The 22008-nt window shown below is 44.2% G+C and overlaps 1 protein-coding gene across 3 annotated transcripts in view; it reads right to left on the bottom strand.

The window, feature by feature from the left end:
• The window catches only part of Daam1 (dishevelled associated activator of morphogenesis 1), a 164601-nt gene extending 153113 nt beyond the window's left edge, over nucleotides 1–11488 (bottom strand). Inside the window, exons 1-2 of one of the 3 annotated variants that reach the window (XM_052185689.1) lie at nucleotides 11271–11355; nucleotides 4732–4803 (exon numbers count right to left, since the gene is read on the bottom strand). The gene's annotated coding sequence lies outside the window, so the exon portion shown is untranslated. Of the gene's footprint in view, nucleotides 1–4731; nucleotides 4804–11270; nucleotides 11360–11405 lie in introns of those variants that run through there. The other 2 variants (XM_052185688.1, XM_052185687.1) reach the window with 2 other exon arrangements.
• Nucleotides 11489–22008: the final 10520 nt, after the last annotated feature.

Consider the following 22008-nt stretch of genomic DNA (forward strand, 5'->3'; position numbering starts at 1 on the left):
AGGGAGCTGGCTCAGTGGGTTAAAGCCTTTGCCATCAAGCCTGACAGAGTTTGGTCCCTGGGAGCTACCTGGTACAAGTGGACTCCTATGAGTTGTTCTCTGACCTCACAGTGTGTGCCATGGCGTGTGCGTGCGCGCGCGCACACACACACACACACACACATGTTCCACCACACACATGCACACAGAGACAATCGATGGATCATCAATCAATCAATACCCCCCTCCTGGTTATTATAACTCTGAGCCAAAGATCTTCCATGAAGATGTGGTGCTGGAAAGGTGCCAACTCAGGAAGGAAACAGCAGCGCCAGATGTGCTCTGCTCTGTGGAGCAGAGTCAGTCATCTAGGAAGCTCTCAGAGCCTGGGTGAGCTGTGAAATAGCCAAGAGCTTTCTAGCTCACTTCTGGGCCTCCTCTAGAACAGAGGCTAGGAAGAGCACTGGTGACTACTCCCCTGCCCGGCTTTAGTCCAAAGACCCTTAGTGTTAAGCATTTGTGACCAGGCAGTGTCTGTTACCCTTTCTTATAAATAATGGGTTAAAGGGTAAATAGAAGCTTCCCAGGGAAACATCTTGGGGAAAAGATCATTTCCAGGTACTTAGAGGTTTTTCAGTTAAATATCATAAAGCTCCACACTTATTAGAAGCACTGAGTCCAGCATATTACAAATATGCACTAAGCCACGCAAAAAAAAAAAAAACTTCCTCACACATGCAAATTTCTAAATAAAAAGATTTACAAAGTTCATACAAAATGAATGCAAGCTCTTAAAGTTAACATTTAGACAGAGAGACAGACATCCCAACACACAATACGCAAGGAAACTCACACTTCCCAAACCCAAGCTCTTCTGGTCTTCTCACATTTTCATGTTAGGACTTCCTGGGGTGACTGTGACAGTCCTGAGCTGGGGCTCTAGGTGTTGGGAACCAATCTTCTCATGCATCTTCTTCTCAAATCAGCCTGGGAAAGGCTAACGACTAGCTGGAAGAACAGACACAGGAGACCCCAAGGAGGGGTACAGATGACCTCAAAAGTCCACCTAGGCCCTGAGAAGGAATTATGGTTGACTTGTTTTTAATTTTGTGTGTGGTTTGTGGATAGCATATGTACTCATTCAAGTGGGTGCGTGCACCTGTACAGTGTATACAGTGTATACAGTGTGCCACATGCCCTTCTACACTGTGCTCTGCTCATTTTTTTGAGGCCAAGTCTCTCAGTAAATGTGGAGTGCACTCTTGGAGATTCACCACCTCCCCAGCTGTGTCTATAGGCTGACACTGGTGTGTCAGGTATTCAAACTCGGGTCCTCGTGCTTGCCCGACAAGCATGTCATCATCTGAGCCATCTCCCTAAGCACTGGCTAACCTTTTAATGGAAGCCATGCCTCCTCACACATTATCTTTGCATTAGCTGACCGAAAAAGGATCTAGGGTCAGTTAATTAAAGTGCGACAAGATTTTCACTTTGAACTCTGAAAGGCAAGTTTGGGTGGTGCCAAAACCCAAGTTTTGGAGTGAAGTTTGAAAGACATTCTTGTCTGTGGAAGAGGGCAGGAGTAGGGGGTGGGGGGAAGCAAGCCAAGGCTCTTCTCTGCTGTTCTGGGACATGTTGTCGTTTTTTAAAGGCTAAAGCTGTTTTTAAAGCATGCTGGCCTTTGACAACAGCAAGAGCTTTGGCTTTCCCATTCCCCAAAGCCTTGTCTTCCTTATCCAGAGATAATGTAACTGACCTACAAACCCAGGCCACAGACTTCAAAGCTGTTTACTCACTGGCGCTGGTGGGCTTACCCTGGCTAGCACCAGTGTCTCACAGGGTCCCCTGTTGTGACCAAGGACATATCCTTAAAATGTGGCTGGCTTCCCAGGCTGTGGTCATGGAAGAATGGAGAAAAGACCCCAATGGGTCTAATCCACTGACCTTTTCCTTGGCTTTAACCAACTGCCCAAATAAATAAAACCAGCAGGAGCAGCTCCACTTCCCAAAAGAAATCCAATTAATCCCTAAACATGCAAGCCTGCTTCAATGTTTAAAGCCTTGGACCATCTAAAACCTTCCTGCTCATTCTCCACAGGGGCAATTTTATCCTCTAGGAAACACTCTCTGGCTTTGTCTGAAGGCTCTGCAGTTGTGTTGCAACAATGGAGGGTACCGTGAGCATGTATGCATGCATGGATACAGGCTGGGGTGCGCTGAGTACTGCACTAGGGGGACCTCTCTCACAGCAGCAATATCCAGGCCAGTGTTCAATGTGCTTAGGTTGACAAGGGATCTGAGGAGAAGAAAGGACCATCTGCCTACGGGTTCATAAACCTTTGGTTTCAATTAAGAATTATACCCCCGAGCCAGTGAGATGGCTCAGCAGATAAGAGCTACCTGCCACTAAGCCTGACAACCTGAGTTTAGAACTCACAAGATGGAAGAGGGCTGACCTCCACAGGTAGGCATCATTTGCATTCAAATTCACTCCCTCCCTCTCTCTAGAGAGCTTCAGCTGTCAGGTTGACACAGCCCAGAGCTATAGAGGAGTCTCATTAGGGGGTTGTCTCAATCAGACTGGCCAGTGAGCATGTCCATGGGGGCATTTTCTTGATTGATAATTGATGTAGGAGGACCAGTCAGGTGGTTCTAGGTTAGTTAGGTAAGAAAGCTGGCTGAGCTACACAGTAAGAGAGAGAGCGAACCAGGAAGGAGCATTCCTCCATGATTTCTGCTCCGGTTCCTCCCCTCCTTTATCAAAGACAATGACATGGTATTTATTATAAGATGAAACAGACCCTTCTTTTCCAAGCTGCTTTGGTCATGGTGTTTAACACAGCAACAGACAGAAAACTAGAACACACACACACACACACACACACGCACATACATGCACATATGCACGATAAATAATGTAAAGATATTTTTATAGAATTACATATTTAATGTTACCAGGGCCAAAGAAGTAAAGTAATAACACTGTGAAGTAAATGGCCATGCATGTGGAACAAGGGCAGAGTGAGATCTGTGGTGCTTGGAGAATAAATGTTTACGTGCACAGGCCATTCAGTGTTTAAGAGCAATGCTGGGCTGGGGGATATAACTTGGCTGAAGTACTTACCCAGCATGCTCAAAGCCTTGGGTTTGATCCCAGCACCTTGTAAAGGAGGTTAATAGTAATCCAGCATTTCTGAGGGGGAGGAAGGATGATTAGAAGTTCGAGGGCATACTTGTCTATACAGGCATTTTTAGACCTACTTGGGACACAGGGACTAACCCCATGAAACCACTACTGACTAAAAGAAATCACAGGCAATAGAAGCAGCCTGTCAAGCATTGTTGGTGTTACTCTAGCTTAAAGAAATTACCAATTCAAGTAGAATGGAATATCACCAAAAGATAAGGCCTAGCTTCATCTCCTATATCCTCAGGAACTTCCTGTGGTCAGGTGTTTGGCATTAGACCCAGAGGATAGCTAGGGTCTGTCCAGAAATGAATAGGATCTCAGGTCCATGTCCCAGGGCAGAAAGCAGGATAGGAAACTGGACAGACAAATCCAACAGATGTTATTAAACCTATGCACACAGTGGCTCTTACACACAAATTACTGAGACAGCTAAATAAATTAGGTCATTACTGTTCTAATGATTCTCTACTCCGAACAGTATGTGGTTTATGCCCAGAAGAATTCCATGTGAACACACTGCCGTTCAAATGAGGAGAAGGCCCGAGAGGGTGAAAGGAACCAGCAAATCACTGGGATCACCCAAATCAGAAAACCACACCATTGGCATTTCTTCCCCTGTGTGTGACTGCAAAGCAAGAGCAGGTAAAAAGATTCCATCCGGAGTGTCAGACATTCAGAGTCGGATTCCTACCAAATATAAGTCACATACAGATGTTAACTTTAAACCTACTTGTGAGTATTCATTTCCTTTGGCCCCCAAAGATCTGACCCTGAGTATGTGCACTGCGTACTCTCTGCTGGAAGCCCTGGTATGCCTGTCCCTGAGTGTGTGATGCTCTGTGAATGCAGCATATCCCTGAGAATGTGCATACTCTCTGGTAGAGGAATTCCTGGCCCAAGAAGACTGTAAACAAAGACAATCCAGAGGGAAACCAGTGATAAGATAAACGAAATCCAGTAACTCCTAGTCCTCCCTCCACCTTCTTCCCTCATCTTGTTCCATTAGAAAAACAACCTGAGCTCTAGGGGGAGAACTGCAGTGTGAGCTGCACTCTCAGGCTGTTCCACTCCCAGTTCTGGGCTCTGGAGATGCCACATCATGAGGCCAATGTCGGTGGCTCCCCTGATACTGAAGCAGGCCATGTGAAGACAGCCCCTGATTTCTGAAAATGGGGTTACAAATTACAACCCAGAGGAAAATGGATAGATGGAGAGATTAATGGATGGATGGATATGTATAGATTAGATACATAAGTACATGGATAGATAGATATGTATAGATTAGATAGATACATAGATACATGGATATATAGCTTGATTTCAATTTTTAATCAGCCCTTGACAGAAAATGCCACAGGGAAAGCAGGTCCACAGACCTAGAGTTCTATAGTCATATGTTGCCTACTCACAGAGTCTGAAGCCTCAACTGGGTCACACAGCTTTTCTAGTTCAATCTAGTCTCTACTCTTGATCTCAAAAATATAAACACAGGGCTGGAGAGATGGCTCAGCATTAAGAAGACTTGCTGCTCCTGCAGCGGATCTAAGTTTGATTCCCAGTACCTGTGTGATGGCTCCCAACCATCAGTAACTCCAGGTGCAGGGGATCTGACATCCTCTGGACTCCAGGGGCATCTGTGAACAAGTGGTGCACACAAGTTCATGCAGGCACGCGTAGACAAATTACTTAGTCTTGATTAAAAATACAAAAGGATAAAAGCAGGCCTGTCCATTTCCCCTTCAAAGAGCACGCTGCAGTCAGCCGAAGTCCCTGGCTTCCACTTCAAGTATGTATTTATTCTCCGTCCTTCCTGACTCTCAGCTCACATGACCACTGAGCGCTAGGCGCTGGGGGCGCACGCCAGTACCAATAGACTGCCACATACAAAACAGGATGGGGGAGGAAAGCAGACATGCCAGGGTGAGGTTTTGCCACCATCATTCTGAATTAAGTAAAAGCCATTAATACTGGACTAACACCAGCTGTTAATCTACTGTCTTGCTTTCTTAAAGTCTAAAGAGCTGTTCCTGTTCATTCGGGTTACAGTATTCTCTGCTTCCACCTTTACCTGCCTTCCAGGGATGGAATTCAAGTCTTCTAGCTCTTAGGCAAGCATTTTTGCACCCCTCCCCCCTCCCCCCCCCAGCCATCTCATTAGTCCAGTCCTTTTAAAAATAGTCCTTCTGATAGTTTGTAGTAAGTTCTCAGGGTTCAGGAAGGCCCTTCTTGTTAGAAAGCTGCAGACTCCAGCTTAACTTGTGCCTAACATTTCTCTGCTTAGTTTTGTCAAACTGCTTTGAAGCAAATATCTACGCACAGGCACACGAGAACAGCCAGGCTAGTCTGGTAAATGCCACCAGCTGCTCCTCTCGGGTACAAATCTGCAGGAACTTTATGGGACAACAGGGTGTGAGAGACAACTTCTATGGACCCAGGGCGTTCAGCAGGGAAGCAAGGGCCAGAAGCAACCCCAAAACACTGTTAATACCTGCCATTCCCCAGGAAAAGAAAAACACAAGACTGCAGCCACTGGCAAACTGTTAGTGAACTGTCTCTAGTTCTGACCCAATTTTCCCAAGAGAACGACTAACATAATTCCTTGGCAAACCCTTGCCTCTAGCAGGGTCTGAAGAAACTAAACTCTGTCAGTTCATTTTATAATATGACACTTTCATTTGCCCCTGGCAGTGATGGTTGTGCTCTGAATAGCTAGCTGTGTGATGCATTGTCTAGTTTCAATCTGCTTTGTAGCCAAAAGTTGAGTATGTGAATGTATGGAAGTGCATGCTTATGTACACACACACACACACACACATACACCATGGTGAGCTACAGGTACATGACTCAAAAATAATATGATCTAACCATAATCTAGAAGTGTTCTGTATATCTCTAACAACAAAAGCCTAGCAAATAACTAGCCTATAAAAGCCCATCTCTAAAAAATGAAAAGTAACCAGATGTTTGAGCAACAAAGCTCAAAGCTAAGACCTGGGCTATCTACTTTTGGAAGTCTAGACCCAAAGCACCCATGAGACAGGCAATGTTTGCCAATCGCATCACAGGTATTTTCTTCTGAAATGAAAAGGACAAAGAGCAGTTTAACAGGTGACCTGAACTATGTGCCTGGCAGGAAAAGAAGGAACTTCAACTCCAACCTGGTGCAATTTACAGAAGAAATGAACTCTGGTTCTTGCTAAAGGTGAATGACATACTTAAGAAATGTAGCCAGATGGACGGGGACACAGAGAAAGCTCCCCAAGTCTATATCTGGCAAAGAGGTATTATGTCTCAGTGCCCTAATGGCCAACAGGCTTGTGTTTGCATTTTCCCTTCCTGGCAATCTCTGCTATTACAGTGCAGCTTGCCCATTATCCCCTAAATTACCAAGTTCATGCTTCAGTCAATTGTCTACATCAAATATTGTCAATGTTGCACAATATTGAGTTCTATGCCAAAAGAGGACGTCAGGAAGTCACACCAACTACATTGGAAATGAAACCCACTTCCCTAGTTTTCCACATTTAATTCACAATGGTAGCTATGGTTTAAGAATTACAGCTGTTTACTTGGCTCCAAATTTACTACATATAATGAGTCTTCTCTTTTGAGGCAGGGAGAAGGAGAAAGGGTTATTTTAATGCCTAAGGATACTCAATATCAGATTGCATGTTTAACTACTGCTAAAGTTTTCATTTTTTTTTAAAAGAGCTTTCACAGTTTACCTTAAAAGGGAGGGAAACTGGAACACTAGGCCCCTCTTAGCCTCTTAGCTGTTAAAGTAGGCGTCTGTTGCCCTTTACTAGGTGAGAAGCCTGTACCCAGATGATGGGTTCAATGCAGTGAAAAATTATCCTCACAAATAGGGTCTGAAACTGGACAATCTCAAAAAATATTTAAATACAGGATATAAAAATATTTCCTTTTTTCAGATACTCTGTCTATATGAAATATATGTCTATGAAATATAGCAAAAAGGAAACTCAAAAGCTTTATCATCAAATGCTAAATACGGTATTGGATATGTAGCTCTGTTGATAGAATACCTCTGTAGCATGCACACATCTATAATCAAAACACTTGAGGAGACAGAAGCTAGAGAATCAAAAGTTCAAACCTGTCTTCTACTGTACTTAAGACCAGCCTGGGATACATGAGACCCTGTCTCAAAAATTGAGGGTAGGGGGTGAAGTGGTGAGAACAGGACCCTTGTTGCTCTACTCCTAAGATTCAACAAACACAATCCATTCTTACACTAGGAAGCAAACTCCTTTGAAGATGCTCTGTTCTCTGCTCCTGGGACAAGAGAAGAGTACCAGAAAATAAAAGGTGAACACCACTCTTCTCTGCTGTGGGCAGAATATAGGTCACTGAGATCAGCTGGCATCTCCCCTTAACTGTCCTCGTTTCACCAGGGATACTAAGGAGGTGAGGACATGGTCTCTACCAGCACCAAGTAACTTCAAAATCGATAACCCCACCTTAGCCTGTTCTGCCAACCACCAGACTTACTCACAAGCCACAAGCAAAAAAAAAAAAAAAAAAAAAAAAGGCTGATGTTGTGAGTAGTTAGCTTCAAAATTAACTAGGGCACTTTCTTCTATTACTGAGTTAATACTAGGATGAGTGACAGTAATTCACAATCCTTATCCTAAAGGGGCGGTTGGTGGGGCGGGGGAAGGGAGCACTTTCAACTGGAATGCCCTGTAGAGAAAACAAGTTTGGCAACCTCAGCTGGCAAAGTTTTGTTTTGTTTTTTTCCTGAACTATTAAAATATAGACTTAAGACTTAGAAACACAAGAAGACCCCTCCCCAGTGACAAGCTCTGTGGGTCATTTTCTGAACCAAACCCTGAAGCTCTCAGTGGTACTGAGCTTTGTGGGAAAGGCTTAGTCCCTCCAATCCAGCTGTAACTTTGAAGTGTTTTCACAGAAGAACCTAAGATCCTTGAGCCAAAGCCATACTCTAAATATTTACAAAATGAAACTGTTTTAGTCTTAACTGGGTTTTGTTTTAAACACCTTATTTGTTCTGGGAAGCCTGTTACTAACACTAGAAGCAGCCTTTTAAACAAAGTAGCTCTGTGCACAAGCACATTCTCAACACTCAACTATCCACCAAGGAGAGAAAGCCAGGATTCAAATTCCACTCCAGCATGTGACCTACAGTGACCCTTCTCTATCATCTTTCTCAAGATGGTTCCAGTTCTCCAGACTCACAGATCGTGACCACTGCATACCAACTTTACCAACACCAGACTAATGTCCTCTCCTAGAGTTGGCCCGGAACAGCAGATCCTGTTTATAGAATCACTCTGCCTAGATGACAGACTGCTGTCTCCCAGCAACTCCTGTTGCCGAGGGGGATTGACACAAGCATCTAACTATCTTTGCCTTTGTCTTTCTCCTTAGCTTCCTGCCATCTGCCTTCTGGGAAAATTATCTGGGCCAAGGAGATTAAGTGTACTAAGAAACTATAACAAGAAAAACAATAACCTGCGTAGGTGAATATATTCCGAAAGTAATTATAAAATATCAAAATATATATCATTTTTATACTCATGGAAAGAACTGTAGCAAGGTGTAAGTATTAACCAAAAGGGGGGGGGGGACTATAACAACAAATTACTGTCAGAAGAAAGAGTACAAACCTTGGATTTCTGATCCTCCTTAATATCCATTTAACAAATGCTTATTAAAAGTCCTGCTCCAAATTTTGGGAAGGTTGAGAAGACAAAGATCCTGCCTTCAAAGAGCTTAGCACCAAGAAGCATAGACAAGCAAGGTAATAAATGAAGGACATTTTGCTGCTATTATAAATCCTAGAATAAATATAAATACGTAAATGAGAGAGTGATAACTAGTGCTGCCTCATAGTGATGTAACTACCTCCTTAAGATGGTGAGCATTATCCACTTGGCACAACAACCCAAGTATTATCCTGCACATGAATGCGCTTGCATAGACACTCCTATATACACCACCCCCCATTTCTGAGAGATACCACAATGGAATAGAATGCAAACAGGAGATAAAAACCAATATCTTAGCATAATTTAAATGACTTTTGTTCAATTAAGTAACAAACTACATTCATCAAGAATCTGCAAACCACAAAATCTAAACAACTAATTATGACTAAAACATAAAAGTCCAGATGTTAGGAGATAATAGGTGTACCAAGTGGATTATAAATTTTAAAATACTACTATAGCTGTCCTGTCCATTTTGATCTTGGTTTAGGGGCCAGCAACACAAATTGAATGCTACAATGTCAGAGATGGGTTTAAACGTTGTGTTATCTGGAGGAGGGGTCATTTTCCAAGTCACAAAACTTTAAACCTAAAACCACCATTAGGAATTCTCTGAACTCCCCCATCTACATTAGCAGTGAGATGACAGGTGCCCCCACAGGTAACTGTTAGCCCACAGCAGGACAGCACAGAAAGTGCTGGCACAGGACCTAGGGCTCCTGTTTTCAGCCCCCACACTTTCACTTAAAGGATCTTCAGCTGGAGTTTAGATTTTATAAAAATGTCGATGTCTGCGTTATATATACCTCAACTTCAGTTATTAATTGCTCTGTCATTTACAGGTAATGCACTTGAGGTAATTGCTGACCAGGGAGCTGTGTAGGCCTGGGAAGAGTGACCTTGTTAAGTAAATTGCCTCCAGCACTATTAACTATGATAATGATGGAAAGATACAGTTCACTTGTTGGAGGAAAACCATCTTCCAAATTTAGTTAACCTTAGAACAAAAGCCCCAGACAATTCGTTTCGAGATGATGTATAGGCACGTGGGAGGGAAAATGTCCCAAAAATACGGTGTCCAAGCTATGTAGGAAAGAATATGGGGAGCCCCAGAGCTGCCAGGAGGGTGAGGAAGAGGGAGCAGCTGGGCCCAGGGCAAACATTTGACCACACCCCCGACCACACCCTCCCAGCTGCCCGCAGAGCCACAACGAATTGAAACAGCAGTGTGAGCAGTTAAGATTCCAAAGGCAGAGGTCGCCATGGCAACCGGATTCGTCTTGCAGGCAAACTATGCTTCAATTCACTAGGACCGGCTCAAATCTCAAGAAACTACCAATTCAATGGGGGCAAAACGGTCATGGGTAGCATTTGCTATGGATGCTCTTCCAACATCGACGGTGGAAGAGACTGAGAGCAGGAATCTATTTCTGAGCACAGTAAAACATTTTATGGGGAGGGGACAGAACGTCCCAAACCTTGATTGTAAGCAACGTGCAAAAGACCGTAGAAGGGTTTGATGAATGTGAGTAAACGAACAAATGGAGCTGACGCAGACAGGGAAAAGAAAGCCAGAAGACTTAGAGTTGTCCGGCCGTGCCGGGCCGGGCCTCGCCTCGCTCTCTTCTTCAGTTAGAAGACAAGCCGATCGCAAACAGCTGGTTTGGAGCACCAGTTAGATAAACCCGATTATCCAGCCCTCCTGCCTCCACAGCGAACCTTATCATTAGGTTATCCACCACCCCATCACCTCCATGGTTCTAAGGAGAGCGTTTAGCCCACGCCCAGGTGCCCTTTGCAGAGCTCGATTCGGCAGAGCCAAGACAGAGGTGCGCCCCTCGAAGTAGGACGCAGGGAACCCCGTCCAGTCACCGGGAGACGCAGCCTCCCCGCGCCGCAGCTTAGCCGCCAGCTCGCGGCCTCTGCAATGCCAGGTTTCCTCCTTCTCTCCACACACAGTAAGCTCGGAGACTGGATTACAGTCACCCCCTCCGTTTTGAGTATGACTTGACCCGAAGGTGATAGGGATGGCAGGGGAATCGCGGCCACAGCCGTGCCCACGGATCTTACAGAGCCAGCGGCCCAGGAGCGCCGCCCGCTACCGCAGCTCAGCCCTGACCCCGGGGAGCCTGCGGCTGGGAAGAGAGATGTACCCGGCCGGCTCCACTGCCACCGAGCGCCTCGGAAAGAAAGAAGGGAGGGACCCCATCCTCGGGGACGCCTTCCTTCAGGCTCGCCTCGCTCCGTGCCGCGCTGCAGCCATTTTCCAAAGCCTAGATTGGCAGTCCATAGCTGTCTCGGTCCTGTTCCCACCCAGACCCAACCTGAAGGACGAGTTTAATATTTACCTACTGGCCCGGGAGCTCCGGGAAGCAGCAGGAGGGCGCGCTGCGACAGCGCGAGGAACCAGCACGCCCACCCCGCGCCACGGTGTGGTGCGGCTAATGAATGAGTGCGGCGGGCGAGCCGAGGCGTCCCCTCACCTGAGCAGCCGCTGCATACTGGAAAGGCCGCTCTGCGCTCCTGGTACAATGGGATCCGGTTAAACAGTTCCCTTCACAGCCGCTCGTAGGTTACCAACTCGCAGGTGACATCACCCTCGCCTCCTCTGATAGGATACAAGATGGCACCCACTGCGCATGAACACTCTGGCTGGCCTTTAGGATTCTGGAAGTTGTAGTCCGAGTCCTACAGATAGAGCCGAAACAGCGTCTCCATCTTTGCGCTCTGGAACTACATTTACCGAGGTGCCTCTCTGTCCCTCTGTGCCAGCCCCCTTCCCGCCCCCCAGACCCGCCCCCTCCCCGCCCTCCGGTCTAGCTGAACCACTGGTGGTCAGTCAGAAGCCCAGGGGCATATACTGTTTGGGCGAGAGGGTAAGGCACCCAGTGACCGTGCCCTTTGACTTGACCTCTGATCCTGCCAGCGGGTAGTCTGCGGAACCAAGGGGCGTCCTGAACTCGCTCATACCCAGCACTTCTGTTCGGTTGGGCTCTCCTGCCCCCATCTGGGAAGGGTCCATAAAAGCCTTTCTCTTCCTTCCCTGTTCAAAACCACTAATTCATAGGACTCCAGGGGTTCTGGGTTGAATATCGAGCCAGTATTCCCCATATCTCCAAGGATCAAACAACGCCAGCTGCGAAAAAGAGGAATCTCCGTGCGCCACACTTGGGCTACTTCACCTTTCTCCTCTCTTTCCTTTTTTTCCTTTTAAACCAAGAGCGACCGAGTGGCCAAGAAGAAAGCTGGGAACAGCTTAGTTGGTTAACCTGAGAAAAACCGGCGGTTGTCACTAATGAAAATGCAGTGTAATAGAAGACAGACAGTCACCACAACCCTGCGTCCGCAAGCCTGCTGCTGTGGCGATAATAGTATCGGACAGCCATGCTTTTGTTCATCCTTGAAGGGACTTCCCGCTCTGGTGACTCTCAAGTCCTCCAAAAATAACATGCATATCTAAAAGTTTTAGTTAATCACACATATATAAAATTTAAAAATCAGCAACACTCCCTCCGCCCTCGTTCCCCACACATTTCCTTTCAAAAATATAAAAATTTTAAGACCTTAAAGCAAACAGTATCCTTCAAGGATTGCCCTCGATTTTCAGACACTTTTATGTGTATTCAAGTGTTAGCAAAGGGTGTGCGTGGAATTCTGACCCTTCTGGAAGATTTTGGTTTTAATACATAAAACGTTTTCGGTGTCATGATCTCATTCAATAACACCAGAGGGGAGAAACTTAAACAGAGGGAACAAATCTCCAAATGTCTTTTTTACAGGGGAAAAAAAATACCCGTATTTATTCCTCTCTTGATGGCACAGTTCACATGCTGTCTTCCAGCAGCAAAATGAAGATTTTGCTTCTCAGGAAACGAAGACTGACAATTAAAATTTCCAACAACTCTTCACCTAATTGCTGGTGGAATATCACATCACTACTTATTTCCCTTTTCCGCTTCAAACACTAAGGTTCAAGTGAAAGATATTCTTGGAACTAGAGTATCTCAGAGGAGAGGAAAAATGCTATTTTTGTGAACGAGGAGGTTACTGCTGGATTCTGATCTTTTGACAAGCCTGTTATGTGCAGAGCAGAACTGTTTGTCTCCACAGAAGCAGGATACCTTTGTTGCTCTTCTGATCTACTCTATTTCAAATATTATCTTAAGTGGAACTTAGACAACACAAATGTTCCTTTGGCCATCAGAACAAGGGGACAAGCAGTGATGCTCTAGTTAATGGGTAGGCTTAATGTATTGCACAATTGGCTGTGGGAAAATATCAGAAAGAAACCCGACCTGGCATGATTCTAAAGGCGCCCCCAGTCTTATAACTGGGGAAAGCTTTTAGGTGGAAACGTAATCAGTGAGCTTGATTTTACTGAGTCAGTAAACTGAAGTCGGAGCCTTTCTATCAGGCAAGGTTTATCCTTATAGATGAAAGCATGTTGTTAAGGCACGCAGAGAAATAATTTTATAGGAGAAACACCCTCTCAGCAAACTCTCTTAATTCTCTGCAATAAAGAAAAGGAATAAATTCTTGCTCAAAGAAAAAGAATCCATTCTCTATAACAGTATTACAGGGTGTGTCGCCTACCTCCACATATAAAGGACAGCATGCACAATAGACTACAAACAGGGAATTTGTGTGTGTGTGTGTGTGTGTGTGAGAGAGAGAGAGAGAGAGAGAGAGAGAGAGAGAGAGAGGGCTTTCTATCAACCAACTCTAAACATAGATAATAGAAGACTTGGTGTTTGAAAATGGTTTTCTGTTAAGTAGTGATGAATTTAAACTGATCCCTGTGCATTGTTGCACTGGTAACCAAGGGAAACAAGATGGCTCTTTGGCATCAGAAATGCAATCTGTAAACCTGTAGACATGAAATCAGTGTAAACCTAAACACTTTCACAATATCACAGAGGAACTCATACACACACACTTTCATACATTCATTGTATATGTCTGTATTCGATTCTTTTTATGAAACCTCAATCTCAGAAACCATGAAAAGCATTCATTCTTTGTAGCCTGGTTTATATTCCAAGTCAGAAAAGTTTCTTTACTTTTTCCCTTTTATTTTTAAACAACTGATCCTGTCCTGGAATTACCTTACAAAAGACCCTGCCTCACCCGGCCATCATGGACTATGAATTAGAAACACCTGGAACCATTGAGTGTAGACCATCTCTACAGAGAGGGTGGGAGACAAAGGCATTATGGGGGCACGTTGCCGATATTTCAAAATAGCATCGACAGTCTCTGGTTACAGGTTTTACTTCAGGGAGGAAATAAGACACCAAGAGAGAAAAATGAGCATCTATCGCCTTACAGGTGTTGTCTCATAACAGCTTGGTACTTCACAGCAGTTAAGGATGTCTGTTGGGTTTGGGCTTGAGCTGTTACTGTGGTTAGGCCCCTATCTTTGCTTGCATGCGTTACACATTCTATCCGAACCTCAGTTTCCTTACTTGTAAGAACATGCCACGCTTTTGTGTATTAGATGAGGCAAGAAATGCTTTTTTTTTTTTAAACAAAGCAGAGTTGAGGGTTAATAAAGATGGCTTGAGGTCCACTGAAGCCTCATGATGGCATGAGGGCTAAGAGCAGGGAAAGCTCTCAGAAGAAAGTGGACGCCCCTGAAAGCATGGGTGCGGGCTAAGCAAAGAGCAGCAGAAAGTGAGGTTTTCTCAAGTGTGCATTCAAGATCCTCAGTAGAGAGAGTTGCCGCAGGCTATTGTTCTCCACAAACTGATTAACCAGGGCCTACTGCTGAAGACAACACTAGAGCCTTCACACCTGCTGACTACTGTTCATCGCTCTGAGAGGTACTCAAGGCAACACCAACACATCTGCAAAACCTTCTGTGTCCAGTGTACCCTGCCAGTATGACCCACCTGCTGATGCAATGGTGGTATAAACATTGTAGGAGTAACCAAGCACTGTCTGATTTGATTTAAGGCCCAGTGCATGACATGGAACCCATGCCTGACACTGCACCATGGTGGAGTACATTCCGGTGGCCATGAACGAAAAGAAGACAAGCCGTGGACCAAAAGAAAACCAAAGTGCTATTCTGCTAAAGGAACATAGTAATAAAATGACTCCTAATGACATTCTGTTATACCCACAAATCAGTGTGTCACTCAAAGAAGTTTGCAACTACAGTTGATGGCAAGTCAAACAGAGACCAATACCTGGATAATATGCAGAGAGCGAGAGGTCTTGGAACTCTCAGTCCTAGATGGGATGTCCTCACCAAACCTCTCCCCTCAGGGCTCAGGAAACTAGGGGAAAGAGGAGGCAGAAAGATTCTATGAGCCAAAGGGGATGAAGGACAGCAAAGAGACAGTCAGTGTCTTCCAGGCAAAAGAGGGCTGAAGAACTTAGGAACTCAGAAACTATGGTAGCACACACAGAGGCATCACAGGTCCAAACCAAATCAGGTTCCAGAGCTGAGATGAAGAAGTGGACTGGAACTTCCATCTCTAACCAAACGCTATCTCTAGTTGAAAATGTCTTTCAGGGAAACTTAGTTTTCTCCAACAGAGTCTCACTGGGTATATAAACTAGAGGGCAGAACCCTTGCCCAGCAGTAGATGGAAATGCAAAATAAATTCAATGGTATTTTTTAAGACTTTTTATATCATAACAAATTTGGGTATTTTTTTTTACCTTAACTGATCTTCTACATATATATTATGTTTTCTGATTTTGTGGTTTTTGTGGGTTTTGTGCTTGTGTGTGTGTGTGTCTGTCTGTCTGTCTGTCTGGAGGTCTATGTGCTTCTCATCCTTTTTCTTTGTTATTTTTTGTTTTGTTTGCCCATTTGTTTTCTAAAGAGAGAATTCATGGAGTTTGAAGGGCATAGGCATGGGAAGAGATGAGGTAGGGGAAACAATGATCAGAATATTCTGTATGAAAAAATATATTTTCAATAAAAAGAAAAGAGAGATACTAGGAAAACACTTCTGAAGCTGAGAACTATAAAAATGCTAATCATTTGCAGTTTTTCACACTGGACCTAGTTTTGCAATAGTTACTATATTCTCATTTAAGTCAATTATTATTCATGACAGTGCATCGTTAGGAACTGTAGTACATAAACTAGCTAATCCATCAGTAGACCAAAGGAACTTGGAAAAGAGAGGGAGACCTCTAACGTGGAATGGTGCTGTTCCCGTTGGCCCATTCTTAGATATGAAACTTCTTTTCCACAGGGCCCAGCTGTCCTCAGTCTCCTGAGGAATTTTACAGCAAGAAGAAGCACTTCTGAGACTGGAGGTCAGAGGAAGAGAGAGGAAAGGATAACTCAGTCTTCCTCCTCCTCCTCTCCAGAGAAGCCCTGGGTGATGTTTCTGTCAGGAGTGGTGGACTTCCTTCCTCAGCATTCTGCTTCTTCCACATCATGCTGGTCTGGGTTTACAAACCCTTCTCCCCTGGTTCCTCCAACCTAGGAATGAAGATGACCACCTGCTGCTGCTAATCTTTGAATCCTTTTGAGGCTTCTGAGATATTTGGTCACCAGTGTGGTCAGTTCTCTGTTCTACTTTTGTTCTAGTCTTTAAAAGTACAACAGTTTGAGAATTTTAACAAAATGGTAACTGATAAGCTCATGTCTTCATTAAAGTTCCTTCAGAGACGGACAACAAACTTTCTACAGGCAGTTTATGCAAACAAAAGAACTTAGGTAGTGATGTTCTGAAGGACAGAACAGACTAGCTCTAGGACAGTGGGAGGGGGTTTTCAGACGTCTCTAGAAGCCTGGTCTCTGTGCTGTGTTATTTTGTTTTTCCTGTCAAATTCCCAAGTGAAGCTGATTGCCCAGTCTCAGGGCAACTATCCCTAGCTTGCTAGGCAAAGCCACGGTTCTTGAGGTGTGGCTCCCTAGAACAAGAACATTGTCTTCATGTCAGAACTCATGAGGTACATAAGTGTCTACACCTAGCAAGGGCAGTCTTCATTTCACAAGTCCCCCAGCTGTTCCTGACACACACGGTGGCAGTCCAGTACCTCCTCTATGGTCAGGAGGTGGTATGGTTCAGAGCGATAACTCACAACCTATCTCCGTGTATCTGGGAGCCTTCCTGGAAGGCCCCAGCATTGTGAACCTCACGGTGACTTCATGAGACATTACATAAAGCTGGTAAATCTGTCAGGGTCTTTATGGTAAAATGTGGTTCCTCCTGAAGAATAGGCACTTGGTGATGTTCTGGGCCAACAATTCAATTTAGCCTCTGCAAAGGTACTTGGGAAAGCTTCATTTCACTGAGAAATGCTGAAGGATAGATCAAGGGAGATGAAATCATATGCAAAGGCAAGACCAGTTATAGCAATACCATCAGGCGCAGTAAGAGGGAAGAGAAAATAGCTTTAGCTACCGAAAACTCTGTAGACCAGACTCTGATCAGTCCCAGGACATATGAAGACACACCCCCAACTTTTGCCACTCCACCTCCACCCCCACTCTACCTCCCTTGTACCCCTAAACCCTTCCTCCTGTGTCATGAATCTTAGCGCCTCTCTGTCAGCTGTTCCATATCTGGTTGACTCATCTATAAGACCTGCCCTGCTTAAGTCTTGGGCCACTGACCTTCTATGGCTTCTTTAAGTTAATTAAAATTGACAAAAGGGACTAGAAGCTGGCTGAGCTGAGTGCAGGCTGCTTTTCCAGAGGAGGAAGGATTCAATCCCCAGCACCCAGACAGAGGATCATGACCCTCTGTGACTCCAGTCTCAGGGGTCTGATGCTCTCTTCTGGCCTCTGGCCACACTGCAGGCATGAGGTGCACAGACAAATTCAGGCAAAACACACACAGGTAGAAAATAAACTGAATAAAATGTTAAAAGTGTCCCTCAGAAACAATAGCCACACTTTTTTCAAAAACCACATGAGGTCAATGGCTACTCTACTGAACCTTACATATATTTTCGTTATTTCTAAAATGGACAGAACTGCTCTACAGCCTTTTACCAATAAAATTTTAATCTTGCCACACTTAAATTCACTTTTTCCTTCATCTTTCTAGGTAGAGAGAAGGCAAGAGGTGGGGGGGACGAGGTAAAAAAAAAATACAGCTTGCCACTTTAACCTATACCATATGTAAATCACTGGCCGGTACATGACTAAAAAGACATATAACTCCAAAGGAAAGTGGCCAATGTTTTTGTGCAGGCAACACACACACACACACAAATACACACACAAACACAAACACATATACACACATACACACACACACAGCAGCTATATGTATTCAAAGGTGCTCAAGCTTGTTAGGAAACATAAAGACTAAGTTGGGTGCTGCTTAATATTATCATGTATAGAAATATTCAGGACAAACTGATGTCATAAAGGAGCAAGCTTTGATGTGCCCCAGTGCAGCTTGAAAAGAATGGGCTGTCTTAAAAACCCTGCTACCTGGAAATTAAAATTGAAAATTAACAAGTGATATTCATATGAAAACTATGAATGGACGTTCAAGTTGAATGAAGGGTATATATCACATGATTGTATGTACACAAAACAGTACAAAGAAGTAACCGTAGCTTGCTGAGGACTAACTGGGGTGGCATTCCGCACCTCCTGGACCAGATGCTATTGGTTTGAGTCCGTCAGAACTTACTCTTTTGTATTGTTCCTGTCATGTAGCTCTAAGTTTCAGCACAAGATGATCTCTGTTCTTGTCCCTGGGAATAAAAATGATATTTTAATAAATATTTGAAATAAAGATTGCCCATGCGCAGAGTATTTTATATATTGTGAGATCCATTTTATTGGGGTTTCCTAATTATGACAGTTATTGGTGTTCTCTGTAGAGAATTTAGAAAATACTGTTGCTTTAGCTTAGATTGGTAGACCCACAAGCCTACCAATCAGGGAGATATATGTCTCCCCATTCCTTTTATTGAATTTAACATAATTAGCCCTTGATCTTTAGGACATTATCAATAATTTTATTCTGCATCATGCGTCAACTTTTTGTCTTTTTTTTTTAAAGGTAGGGTGTCATGCACTCAGTATGTCGCCAAAGATGACCTTGAACTCTTTATTCTTTTGCTTCTGTTTCCCAAATGCAGTGGTCACAGACATGCGCCACCACACCAAGATCTGACTATATCCTCTAAAGCAGAAATACAGAGTAACAGCAAAGTATTTCCATTTAAAAACCCGTTGCCCAAATATGCAGATATTTCCTGCATTCCTTATAGACACTATGGTTGTGCCCTGTTACCTTCCATATAGATTTGTAGGTAAGGTAGTTCTCCCTATGGGAGAATTGAATCGTGTACCAGAAGCAACATACATCGAGACAAATTATAATGTAAACGAGTGGTTGAGAGAATAGGAAGGAATGGATATCCGGGAGAAAGAAGCTCTTTGTGTTGCCTTGTTTCCTGTAGGCCCTGCTAGGAGCATTAGTCTGCTAGCACCATGGAATGTCATTGTCACACATAGTCAACTCCTGTCTACAAATCAGCCCTCCTGAAGGCTGAGGGAAGGCTAAGGTTTGCCTTTTCTGCATGCTTTATTGGTGACCATACCCTCTGTTGGTCTTACCCTGCGTGTGTGTCTGTCTCCACTCTAGTTGTATTTGCTTACTTGAGCTTGGTTACCTTTATTTTTCAAGATAAGGCCATTCTTCCTGAGATCTGGGGCAGGATTTAACATGCAACCCTCCATGAACCGACATCACAATGGTATAATCAACCACACAGATCTTAGAACCATAGTCTAATCAGGAAGTAAGATACAACCTAAAATCAGAAAGCAGCCACCTAAAACTTCTAAATAACACAGGCAGAAGATGCACAGTGCGTCTCAGATGACTTGGAATCTGGAAGCTCACTTTGAAGGGTTTAAAGGTGGAGGTCATCCCTTCAGGTACACAGTCCTGCCACCCCAGGTCAGGAGTCCTCGGACGAAGTTCAGCTGAGCTTCCCATGGTGAAAAGTCCCTGGCTGTACATTTTAAACAAACCATTCCAAGTTAGTTTTCAAAACATCCCCTGCCAAGGGGGTCATACCGTTTTCATTTTCTCTTCTCTTTAAGCGTCTCGTCTCAGCGTGGGCTTTTTAACCCTAACATGGGCAGTCTGTGTGAGGCAAAGATTGGCATGCAATTTAAAGACGGGCTGAGCTTTCAGAGGAGAGAAGGAGTTCTGTTTACTTTTGTTTGGGTTGTTGTAATTCTCTTTGCTGGGAATTATCCTGGCAGATACATCCAGCTTTGTGCAGAAATATTACAGTGGGTAGGATTTGTGTGAGAGCCGCGTTTCACAGCGGGTTACACTAGCATTTAGGCACTGGATTTGAAGATTAGGAGCGACTTCAGTCCTGTCCTACATGAGAACCCAAAGATGGGGGGTTTCTCATGGAAAAGCCACACTTTAATACAATATGTCACAGCATATTATCATCGTGAGAGTATTTTCTCTTCACTAACTGTGATTGTAACCTTTTCCCCTGGGATTGCCTATGTCCTCTCCCTGTGTCTCAAGCTCCTAAAATAATATTTTGGGTTGTCAGGAGACTAGCCACCCAGAGAAAGAGGAAGGAGCAGTATCAGAATGGTTTATTCTGGCTCTGCCTGCCCGCTGCCTGTGACAGGTTTTCTTCTCTGGGATTTATGTTATTGTTTCAGAAAATTACACCCATTTAAATTCAAACATGGTTCAATCAAGCAAAATACAACCTCATTACCTTTCACACATGTAAAACACTGATTCGGAATAACAGGGTCACCTCCCTCTTGACTTCTGCGTGTACATTAGCTACATCTGAAGCTGTGCTGCCTTTGCCAAAAAGCCACCAGCACTTGAGCGTCTGGTAGCTTCGAGTAAAGTCAACACTAGGGTGGGAATTTCCCAAGAAATCCCAGATGGTTCTGAGATGAGCACAGGGTTTTAAGGAAAGTTTGATTGTGTCCTGGATTTGCTACTGACTGGTTTTCTACAGCTATCATTGCAGGAAGCCTTTTTCCAGAACAGATCTCTACTTGATGTCTCAGTAAGAGAGCCTCCTGCTCAGGGCACCTCAGGGTAACTAGACTGCTGGCTTATCAGGGACCCTTGAGAGCTGTTGTCAAATTTCAGGAGATTTGTAAACCAGTTGCTAAGGAAAATCAAAATTTAAAAAATTAAAACAAATAATCTAATGGTAACTACCTGTAATCCTAGCACCCAAGAAGGCAAGAAAGTTAAAAGTTGAAGCCAGTTTGTGCTACATAGTAAGGCCATGTCTTAAACAGAAACCTTGGAAGGGAAGTGAGATCTCTTTGGTAGAATGTATGAATGGGCCCTGGATTAAATTTCCATTTTCACAGAAATGATGATGATGATGGTGGTGGTGGTGGTGGTGGTGGTGGTGGTGGTGGTGATAGCCAGGGAGAAAGCCCAGCTAATAAAGTGTCTTGTGTTCTAGTTTGCATTGTGTTAACACACTGATAAACAGTAACCAAAAACAACTTGGGAAGGAAAGGGTTTATTTCCATTTGCAAGATACAGTCCTTGTTGACAAACGCTAGGCAGGAATGCAAGGCGGGAACCTGGAGCAGAGCCACGGAGGAACGATCCTTACTGCTAGGCTCGCTGTCTAGCTGCCCGCCCAGGTATGGCACTGCCCAAGTGGGCAGGGCACCAATCATCAGTCAGGATCGTTCTTCATAGATATGGCTGTAGGCCAGTCCAATCTGGGCAACTTCTTAACTAAGATTCCCTCTTCCCCAGATGACTCTTTCAAGTATCAAGTTGACAATAAAAAGTAACCAGTATATCTTGTAAGCACAAAGACCTAAGTTCAATCCTTAGAACTTAACATTTAAAACAAAATTACACGCTTGTAGCCTGCCCCAGGGAAGTGGAATCTTGCTGATTCCTGGAGCTTGCTAACCAGGCAATCTAAACTACTTGGTGAGTTTCAGACTTGAGAGAGACTGTGTAATAATAATAATAATTACCAGGTCAAAAATTACAGAGAAACAACACCAGACATTGTCCATTGGCTGCCTTACACACATATACACCCATGCACACCCACCTGTACACACACACACACACACACACACACACACACACACACGCATACACCTGC

This window comes from Apodemus sylvaticus, chromosome 6 (genome assembly GCF_947179515.1).
Source record: "Apodemus sylvaticus chromosome 6, mApoSyl1.1, whole genome shotgun sequence".
Lineage (NCBI taxonomy): Eukaryota > Metazoa > Chordata > Mammalia > Rodentia > Muridae > Apodemus > Apodemus sylvaticus.